Here is a 10,107-nt window from a genome sequence, read left to right on the forward strand (position 1 = left end):
ACCACCATGTGTGGTACATACACCACCATCTTTTGGCCCATAGTCAATTTTCGAGCTTCCTGAATCAGCAATACCGTCGCTGCCACAGCGCGCAAACGTCCCGGCCATCCTTTACTCACGTTGTCAAGTTGTTTAGAGAAATATCCTACTGGCCGCTTCCAGGATCCCAGACGTTGTGCCAGCACTCCAAGGGCCAGATGCTGCCTCTCATGGACAAACAGTTCAAAAGGTTTGGTTAAATTAGGTAAAGCCAAAGCAGGGGCCATCATCAATGCTTTTTTAAGTTCTTTAAATGATTTTTGGCATTCAGGTGTCCATGTCAGATACAAGTCTTTGGATTCTCTTAAAGCGTTGTAGAGTGGCTTCACATATAGTCCATAGTTTGGAATCCAAAGCCGACACCATCCAATCATTCCCAAAAAGGTTCTCAGCTCCTTTGGACTGTTAGGTTCTGGGATTTGGCAAATGGCTTCCTTCCTTTCGTTGCTTAGTTGCCTTTGCCCTTGAGATATTTCAAATCCCAGATAAATCACTGCTTCTCTTCCTATCTGGGCCTTATTTCTGGAGACTCTATATCCTCCTTGGCCCAGAAAATTCAACAAACTGATAGTAATTTCAAAACATTCTTCTTTGCTTTCTGCTGCTATCAGAATATCATCCACATATTGTAACAATGTCCCCTTTTCCTGGTTTTGTCTCTTCCATATTTCTAATTCCTTTGCCAACTGGTTTCCAAATACTGTGGGGCTATTTTTAAATCCTTGTGGAAGTACAGTCCACGTCAGTTGCATCTTTCGTCCTGTTGCAGGGCTCTCCCATTCAAAAGCAAATATGCTTTGACTTTGTGCATCCAGAGGTATGCAAAAGAAGGCCTCCTTTAAATCTAGTACAGTAAACCATTTATGCTCCTCTTTCAGGGATGTCAATAAACTATAGGGATTGGCTGCTACTGGGTGTATATCTTGAACTATTTGATTTATAGCTCTTAGACCCTGGACTAGTCGATATTCCCGTCCCCCAGGTTTCTTTACCGGTAATATAGGTGTGTTATATTCTGACTCGCATTCTACCAAAAGCCCATATTCCAAAAATTTCATGATTAACCCCTCTAATCCTTTTCGTGCCTCCCACTTAATAGGATACTGGTTTTGTCTTACCAGTTTGGATCCGGCTTTTAAGGTCACTTTTACCGGTTCTGCCATTTTCGATCGTCCTGGAACCTCACTTGCCCAAACCAAGGGGGTTACAGCATTTTCCACCTCTTCTGGAATTCGTTCTTCTTTAAAAGAATCCTGTAACATAAATACTTTCGCCTCTATGGCTTTTGATTCAGGTATCAATAATTCAATTTCCCCATTTTTAAAAGTTATTTGTGCCTCCAATTTACTTAACAAGTCTCGCCCTAACAAAGGCAAAGGGCATTCAGGCATATATAAAAACTGGTGTGTTACCCACTGTTTTCCCAATTTAAATTTTAATGGTTCCAGAAAAGGCCGATTTTCCCTTTGTCCTGTCGCACCAACGACATCTACCGAATGATGACTGCATTTTCCTCTACATGTGTTCAATACCGAATAAGTGGCTCCCGTATCTACTAAAAATTCTGCTTCTTCATTCCCTAGCTCTAGTGTAACCAGGGGTTCAGCTAGGGTTGACTCCCTCGGTCCTCTTCGTGATTCCTCATCTAAAGTCATCAATTTAATCGCGCGAAGAGTCGGATCTAACTCCCCGGCCTTAGGACATTCTCTTTTCCAGTGCCCACGTTCCTTACAAATAGCACATTGGTCTGGTGCTAATCGAAGATTTATCCTTTCCCTTTCTCCAATATTCATCCCTCTTCCTCTTCCTCTTCCTCTTCCTCTGCCTTTTCTATTATTCCCAGCTAGAGCCGCCAATAACTTTCCATCTCTCCGAGCCTGTTTTCCTTCCTTCTCTTTTTCTCTATTATTATACACAGTCCATGCTACTTCAAGCATTTTTCCCAAATCTCTAGATTCAGGTCCTTCCAATTTTTGGAGCTTTTTCCTAATATCGGGAGCCGATTGACCCATGAATATGGAGGCCAATTGTATTGCTTCGTCTGGTTGTTCTGGGTCCAAATTAGTATACTTTCCGGCAGTTTCCTTCAGTCTCTCCATGAAAGCTGAAGGAGACTCATTTAGCTCCTGCCTTATTTCATAAATTTTTGAGCAATTTATCGCCTTTGGCATTGCATGTTTAACACCGAACAAAATCCACCTCTGATATCTGGTCAACATTCCTCTGGGTCCCGGCTGATTCGGGTGCCAGTCAGGATCTGAAGAGGGAAAGTTCTGATCTACCGGTCCCTGCAAATCTCCATGGGCGTGAGCTCCCTCTACCTGTTTCTTAGCAGTATTCAGTACCATCCTTTTCTCTGTGCCATCAAGCAAAGTATCTAAAATCACCTGCAAATCATTCCAGTCAGGATCCTGGGTCCTAATTATTGTCTCAAAGACCTTTGCTACTCTCTCAGGGTCTTCTCGATAAGTGCCTGCTATTTCCTTCCACGACCTTAAATCAGTTATTGAAAACGGAACCTTTACTGTCACCGGACCAGTATTTCCTACTGCTTCTCGGAGAGGGGCCTGGAGGGGAGCTGGCTCCGCTGCCCCCCCTGTCCTTCCCCGCGTTCTTCCCGAAACCGGGCTAAATTCTCCCGCACCCTCCCCCAGAGGGGAGGTGGAAGGGCTACCGATCTCGGATCCCTCTGCATGATTATCCCCCCATTTCCGACGCGGTGCCACCATTAGCTCGACATCATCCTCCTCAGACTCAAACTTCAAACATTCTTTCCCGACGCTACAAGCGGCGCAGCATTTCTTTGAACCTTTCTTACATTTTCCCTTTCCCAAAGCCATTACCATAGAACTATGCGGATGTATCCCACACTGCCTTTGCCATTCCGGATGATTTCTCAACGAGAAAAACAAATCTACATAGGTCATTTCTTCCCATTTACCTTCCCTTTTACAAAACAACATCAACTGCAAAGTGGTATTCTAACACAGTGTCCCGTCCTCCGGCCACTTCTCCCCGTCATCCAGAGTATATAACGGCCACCAAGGATTACAATATTCAATTAACTGTTTCCGAGTTAAAGGATCCCCCCCCAGCTCTTTCCAGTGTTTTAAAATACATCCCAAAGACGTGCCCCTTGGGATGGGTCTTTTACTGGGAAAGGTGCCCATCCTTCAAATGACCAGTGGTAGTGATTGTGCACTATATCACAAACACTAATCAGAGGGACCCCAACCCTTGTTGGAGCTCCCTTTTGGGATCCCAGACCCCTGCTGAGATCCTGGAGACTTCAACCCCCTGTTGAAGACCTCCCCCTTGGGCCCCGCTCCACCGGCTTTCACCGAGCAGAGACTTTCCACAAAGGTACCTTTTAGCCCAACTCTACGAGGTTTTCACCGCGATTTACGAGCAGGCGTATATTATACTTAAAGAATGCCTTAATTAAATTCCAGGAGACTTACTTGGAATCCTTCGGTCCGGGCATCAGAGGTTCTCCTCGAGAATCCCTCGATGCCGGCTGCAGGTCCCGTGATCCCGCGGATCCGTCGGTTTTCACAAGCAGGGTCCCATCTGGGGTGCCAGAAACTGTCACCGAAAATCCGGGAAGAAAACGTCGTAACACCAATGTAGTGTTAAAAGGCAGCATTCTTTATTGCAGTGCTGGATGCACGGGGGATAATTCCACCAAGCGTGCATACCCCATACCCTTTCCGTGCAGTTTATACAGATCAAAATATACATATTCATCTGATTACATAAGCCCTTTCTTTCATAGTCAAATCAGTCCATTTTCATACACTCCTCCCACCCGCGCTTGCGCAGTGCCTCCTAGTGGTGGTCGTCGGGGGTCCCAAGATGAAGGCTTATCCTCTTCGTCACAGTTTCTGCGCAAACTCAGTCCTCTTCTGGCTCTTGTCCCTGCGGCACGGGTCGTCTTGACCAGTTCTAGGCACCTGCTGGTTTTAATTGAAACTAACTTCTTTGGGGGGAGATGTATGACTTTTTGCTTCAATTAATTCACACAATAGATAGGTACCACAAATACACCTGCAACCATTTGGTAACGCTGTTTCTATTAAAAATCCCCTTCACCATTATTGTTTAACATTAATGACTACCTAGGGACTAAACCCTCTGTTCCCAGACCTAATGTCCAGATGGGCAGGGCTGTACAAGGGACATAGCAGCATTGTTCGTGTTTTATGATTAACTGATTCCATCACCTTGGTTACATTTCCCCGCTTTGGAAGTTTTGAAATAATTCTCTTTTCAATACTTCCATAATTAAATTTTTCTTAATCATATAATGATTAAATATTATTATAATATTTTTTTCAGAATCACAACACTACACTTATAGTCCACTTGTTTCGCTATAGGGTGGTGGAAGTGTAACAACCGACTCACTAAGGTTTTGTCTTCTTGCAATAGCCTGAATAATCATTCGATTAAAAGCTGTTCTGCTGGTGAGTTCCTTTTTCAGACAATAATATATGAGCAGTATTATTAAAACTACTACCAGTAAAAGCAGTCCGGTACCGATTAAAGATTTGACCCAAGAACTAATATTCCACCCTAATCCGTTAAAAATTTTATCAAGCCAATTTTCTTGCATGTCCTGTTGGATTTCCTGAGTGTCTTTTTCTATTTGTTTTAGTAAGTTTAAGTCATGTTCAACATCCTGAGTGACGCTGGGGATATGTAGACAGCAATGATGTCTCCTACCTTTTAGGTACTCACATACTCCATGTTCTTTTAACAGGAGCATGTCTAAGGCCATTTTATTTTGCAGCGTCATTCTTGAGGTTGCTTGCAACTGTAGGTTTAACTGTCTGAATCCTCTCCTTGTGACATTTGCTAATTTTTCTACTTGACCAGTTAGTTTATATAACCAGGCTTTCTTCCTATAAGTCGATAAGGGAGTCAATAAAGATTCTAAGGCCCATCCGATTTTTACTCCTGTTGAAGGCTCATTCCAGTTTTCATCTTCTTCAACTTCTGATCTTTTTATTCGTAATAATTTCAAATTCTCAGAGTTCCCCTTAAAGGGAGTCTTTTTCCAAATTGGACATAATGTTGGCATTCCTAAAGTAATTTGTTTTACCTTACCATCAACCGGTAGGTGAGTGGACCAGGTTCCATCACTCATTGCCCAAACTAAGTGTCCTGGACTTTGAATTGTAGATTTTCTACAACTAAAGAATGTTCCTCTTTGGGGCTTATAGGTATCAGTCAACTGTAAATCATTTCTAAGTCCCCTACACTGGCATCCATATTTCAAGGCAGCTGCTAAAGGTGGAACACTTTGGATTGCTTTACTAACTGTACTGCAATTACACATTTTTGTACAATTCCACCAGGGTACTACAATTTCCTTTTCCCGGGAAGTACTTCCTTTGTCATCGACCGATGGGAAAGCTGCAAAAATCATCCCATCCCAGGTGAAACACCAGGGGGCACTGGCCATGTACTGGAACTGAGATGTGATGGCCATTGACCATACTGAATCCCACAAAGTTATCTCTTGTTTAGTTTGATTGGGCTCTTTGCATTCCCATTTCATGATTGTTCGAGTAACATTTTTCTTAACGGGTTCATCATAAGCACACCAACCTATATTGGGAAAAACTATTTGGACAAAAACATAATTTAGTAACTTCTCACAATTTGCTTTACTTCCAGGGGTTTTCCATTGTTTTCTAACATAATCTATTCGTTCCTGCCACTCAGCAACGGGAACTTGTTCACAATGAGTACCGTTCTTGTTGGGTTCTTTGTTACTTCGATTTGTTGTCAAGATTCCCCACGGAACTGATTCTCCTACTGCCCTTGGGATTGGAAGACACGCAGTTATTTGGGTCACGTTTTGTAAATTTGCAAATTCTTTTATAAGCCCGATCATCAAATTTTCTTCTGGAGTCCTCCTTGGGAGGTATATTAATTGTTCTGCTTTTATTGGCAGCCTAGTAATGTCTTTTGTTCTTACTTCCAATACACTGAACAGTGCTCCTATTATCATCAGTTTCCAGATCGAGATACAGTCTCCCCGCATTTTGCAGCAATAGCTACTCTTTTTAGATATATTTCAAAGTCAGTTTTGCAGTCTCTGGATCTCTACTGATGACTCTCCACGAAGGGGCCTTCTTCACTCGGGTGTAGTGTATCCACGGTTCCATCCCTTCTACTTTGATCGCAGTGTCAGTTGTTAACAGTACCTGAAAAGGTCCTTTCCACTTCACCTGCAGTGGTTCAGAGTTCCAAGTCTTTATGCACACGAAATCACCTGGTGGATATTGATGCACAGGTGTATCCAAAGCAAGCGATCTGGTCAGCACAACGTATTTTCGGAGTGCTTCAAGTGTTTTTCCTAAAGAAATCAAATACATCTTTAAATCTGTTTCCCCTGTTATTTTCGTATCCCCTGGGATTAAAGGAGTCTGATAAGGTTTGCCATACAGAATTTCGTATGGACTTACACCATCTTTAGATCTAGGTTGAACTCTGACTCTCAGAAGTGCTAATGGTAAAGCTTGTGGCCATTTCAAAGACACCTCTTGACAAATTTTACTTATTTGTCGCTTTAATGTTTGGTTCATTCTTTCAATTCTCCCACTTGATTGTGGCCTCCAGGGGGTATGTAAATCCCAATTTATCCCTAAAATTTTACTTACTTGCTGAACTATTTCTGCTACAAAATGTGGTCCCCTATCGGAAGACATGCCAATTGGTACCCCAAACCTTGGCATGATTTCTTTCAACAATATTTTAACTACTTCTCTGGCTTTGCTGGTGCGACAAGGAAAGGCTTCCGGCCATCCAGAAAAAGTATCAATGAATACTAATAGATACCTGAATCCATTTTGCCTGGGGAGTTCAGAAAAATCAACTTGCCAGTAATCTCCTGGAATGTTACCCTGTTTTGTTACTCCTAGGGGTGTCCTTTTCCAATTTAAAGAATTATTTTTGAGACAAATTGGACACTTAGTTACTATGGATTTAATTACTCCTGTCCTTCCTACACACACCACAGATGATTTTAGGCTCGAGACCATAGCATCTACACCCCAATGTGTCTGTGCATGTTTTTCTTTCGCAAGTTCTAACATAACTTGCGGGGTTACAATTACCTGTTTTTCTGGCGTTACCTACCACCCTTCTATATTTTGTGATGCTTTCAATTGTTCTGCTAATTGTTCATCCAACTTACTGTATTTTGGTTTCAGATTTGGGATTTTTATTTGTTTTACTGGTACTAGAGCAAGGATACCTTGTTCAGCAGCCTCCTTTGCTGTTTTGTCTGCCAATCGATTACCTATGTTTACAGCTGTCTGACCAAATTGATGAGCCTTGCAGTGCATCACTGCCACTTCCTTTGGTTTCTGCGCCTCTTCGAGGAGCTGAAGGATTTCTTCTTTGTGTTTTATCGATGAACCTTGGGCTGAGAGCAGTCCTCTTTCTTTCCAGATGGCTCCATGAGCGTGAATCACACCAAATGCATATTTAGAGTCAGTCCATATATTTACCCTTTTTCCTTCTGCCATTCGCAAGGCTTGCCTCAACGCCACCAGTTCTGCTTTCTGTGCCGAGGTATTTGCAGGCAGCGTTCCTGACTCCAGTGCCTCGGTGGTGGTGACAAGAGCGTATGCGGCCGTTCCTCTTCCTTCTTTCACAAAGCTGCTTCCATCCGTGAACAACTCCAGAGCAGGGTTCTCCAGAGGCTCATCCCTCAGGTCCGGTCTGCTGGAATAGACTTGTTCGACAGTTAGCAGGCAGTCATGTTCTAGATTTTCTGTCGGATTCTCCGTCGACAGAAACATTGCTGGATTTACGATGGTTGTGGTTTTTAATTCCACATCATCTTGCTCCAGTAAGACAACTTGATATTTCAGCATTCTGCTGGGGGACAGCCAATGACCCCCCTTTTGTTCTAGAACAGTTACCACCATGTGTGGTACATACACCACCATCTTTTGGCCCATAGTCAATTTTCGAGCTTCCTGAATCAGCAATACCGTCGCTGCCACAGCGCGCAAACGTCCCGGCCATCCTTTACTCACGTTGTCAAGTTGTTTAGAGAAATATCCTACTGGCCGCTTCCAGGATCCCAGACGTTGTGCCAGCACTCCAAGGGCCAGATGCTGCCTCTCATGGACAAACAGGTCAAAAGGTTTGGTTAAATTAGGTAAAGCCAAAGCAGGGGCCATCATCAATGCTTTTTTAAGTTCTTTAAATGATTTTTGGCATTCAGGTGTCCATGTCAGATACAAGTCTTTGGATTCTCTTAAAGCGTTGTAGAGTGGCTTCACATATAGTCCATAGTTTGGAATCCAAAGCCGACACCATCCAATCATTCCCAAAAAGGTTCTCAGCTCCTTTGGACTGTTAGGTTCTGGGATTTGGCAAATGGCTTCCTTCCTTTCGTTGCTTAGTTGCCTTTGCCCTTGAGATATTTCAAATCCCAGATAAATCACTGCTTCTCTTCCTATCTGGGCCTTATTTCTGGAGACTCTATATCCTCCTTGGCCCAGAAAATTCAACAAACTGATAGTAATTTCAAAACATTCTTCTTTGCTTTCTGCTGCCATCAGAATATCATCCACATATTGTAACAATGTCCCCTTTTCCTGGTTTTGTCTCTTCCATATTTCTAATTCCTTTGCCAACTGGTTTCCAAATACTGTGGGGCTATTTTTAAATCCTTGTGGAAGTACAGTCCACGTCAGTTGCATCTTTCGTCCTGTTGCAGGGCTCTCCCATTCAAAAGCAAATATGCTTTGACTTTGTGCATCCAGAGGTACGCAAAAGAAGGCCTCCTTTAAATCTAGTACAGTAAACCATTTATGCTCCTCTTTCAGGGATGTCAATAAACTATAGGGATTGGCTGCTACTGGGTGTATATCTTGAACTATTTGATTTATAGCTCTTAGACCCTGGACTAGTCGATATTCCCGTCCCCCAGGTTTCTTTACCGGTAATATAGGTGTGTTATATTCTGACTCGCATTCTACCAAAAGCCCATATTGCAAAAATTTCATGATTAACCCCTCTAATCCTTTTCGTGCCTCCCACTTAATAGGATACTGGTTTTGTCTTACCAGTTTGGATCCGGCTTTTAAGGTCACTTTTACCGGTTCTGCCAGTTTCGATCGTCCTGGAACCTCACTTGCCCAAACCAAGGGGGTTACAGCATTTTCCACCTCTTCTGGAATTCGTTCTTCTTTAAAAGAATCCTGTAACATAAATACTTTCGCCTCTATGGCTTTTGATTCCGGTATCAATAATTCAGTTTCCCCATTTTTAAAAGTTATTTGTGCCTCCAATTTACTTAACAAGTCTCGCCCTAACAAAGGCAAAGGGCATTCGGGCATATATAAAAACTGGTGTGTTACCCACTGTTTTCCCAATTTAAATTTTAATGGTTCCAGAAAAGGCCGATTTTCCCTTTGTCCTGTCGCACCAACGACATCTACCGAATGATGACTGCATTTTCCTCTACATGTGTTCAATACCGAACAAGTGGCTCCCGTATCTACTAAAAATTCTACTTCTTCATTCCCTAGCTCTAGTGTAACCAGGGGTTCAGCTAGGGTTGACTCCCCCGGTCCTCTTCGTGATTCCTCATCTAAAGTCATCAATTTAATCGCGCGAAGAGTCGGATCTAACTCCCCGGCCTTAGGACATTCTCTTTTCCAGTGCCCACGTTCCTTACAAATAGCACATTGGTCTGGTGCTAATCGAAGATTTATCCTTTCCCTTTCTCCAGTATTCATCCCTCTTCCTCTTCCTCTTCCTCTGCCTTTTCTATTATTCCCAGCTAGAGCCGCCAATAACTTTCCATCTCTCCGAGCCTGTTTTCCTTCCTTCTCTTTTTCTCTATTATTATACACAGTCCATGCTACTTCAAGCATTTTTCCCAAATCTCTAGATTCAGGTCCTTCCAATTTTTGGAGCTTTTTCCTAATATCGGGAGCCGATTGACCCATGAATATGGAGGCCAATTGTATTGCTTCGTCTGGTTGTTCTGGGTCCAAATTAGTATACTTTCCGGCAGTTTCCTTCAGTCTCTCC

This window comes from Opisthocomus hoazin, unplaced genomic scaffold, assembly GCF_030867145.1.
Source record: "Opisthocomus hoazin isolate bOpiHoa1 unplaced genomic scaffold, bOpiHoa1.hap1 HAP1_SCAFFOLD_53, whole genome shotgun sequence".
NCBI lineage: Eukaryota > Metazoa > Chordata > Aves > Opisthocomiformes > Opisthocomidae > Opisthocomus > Opisthocomus hoazin.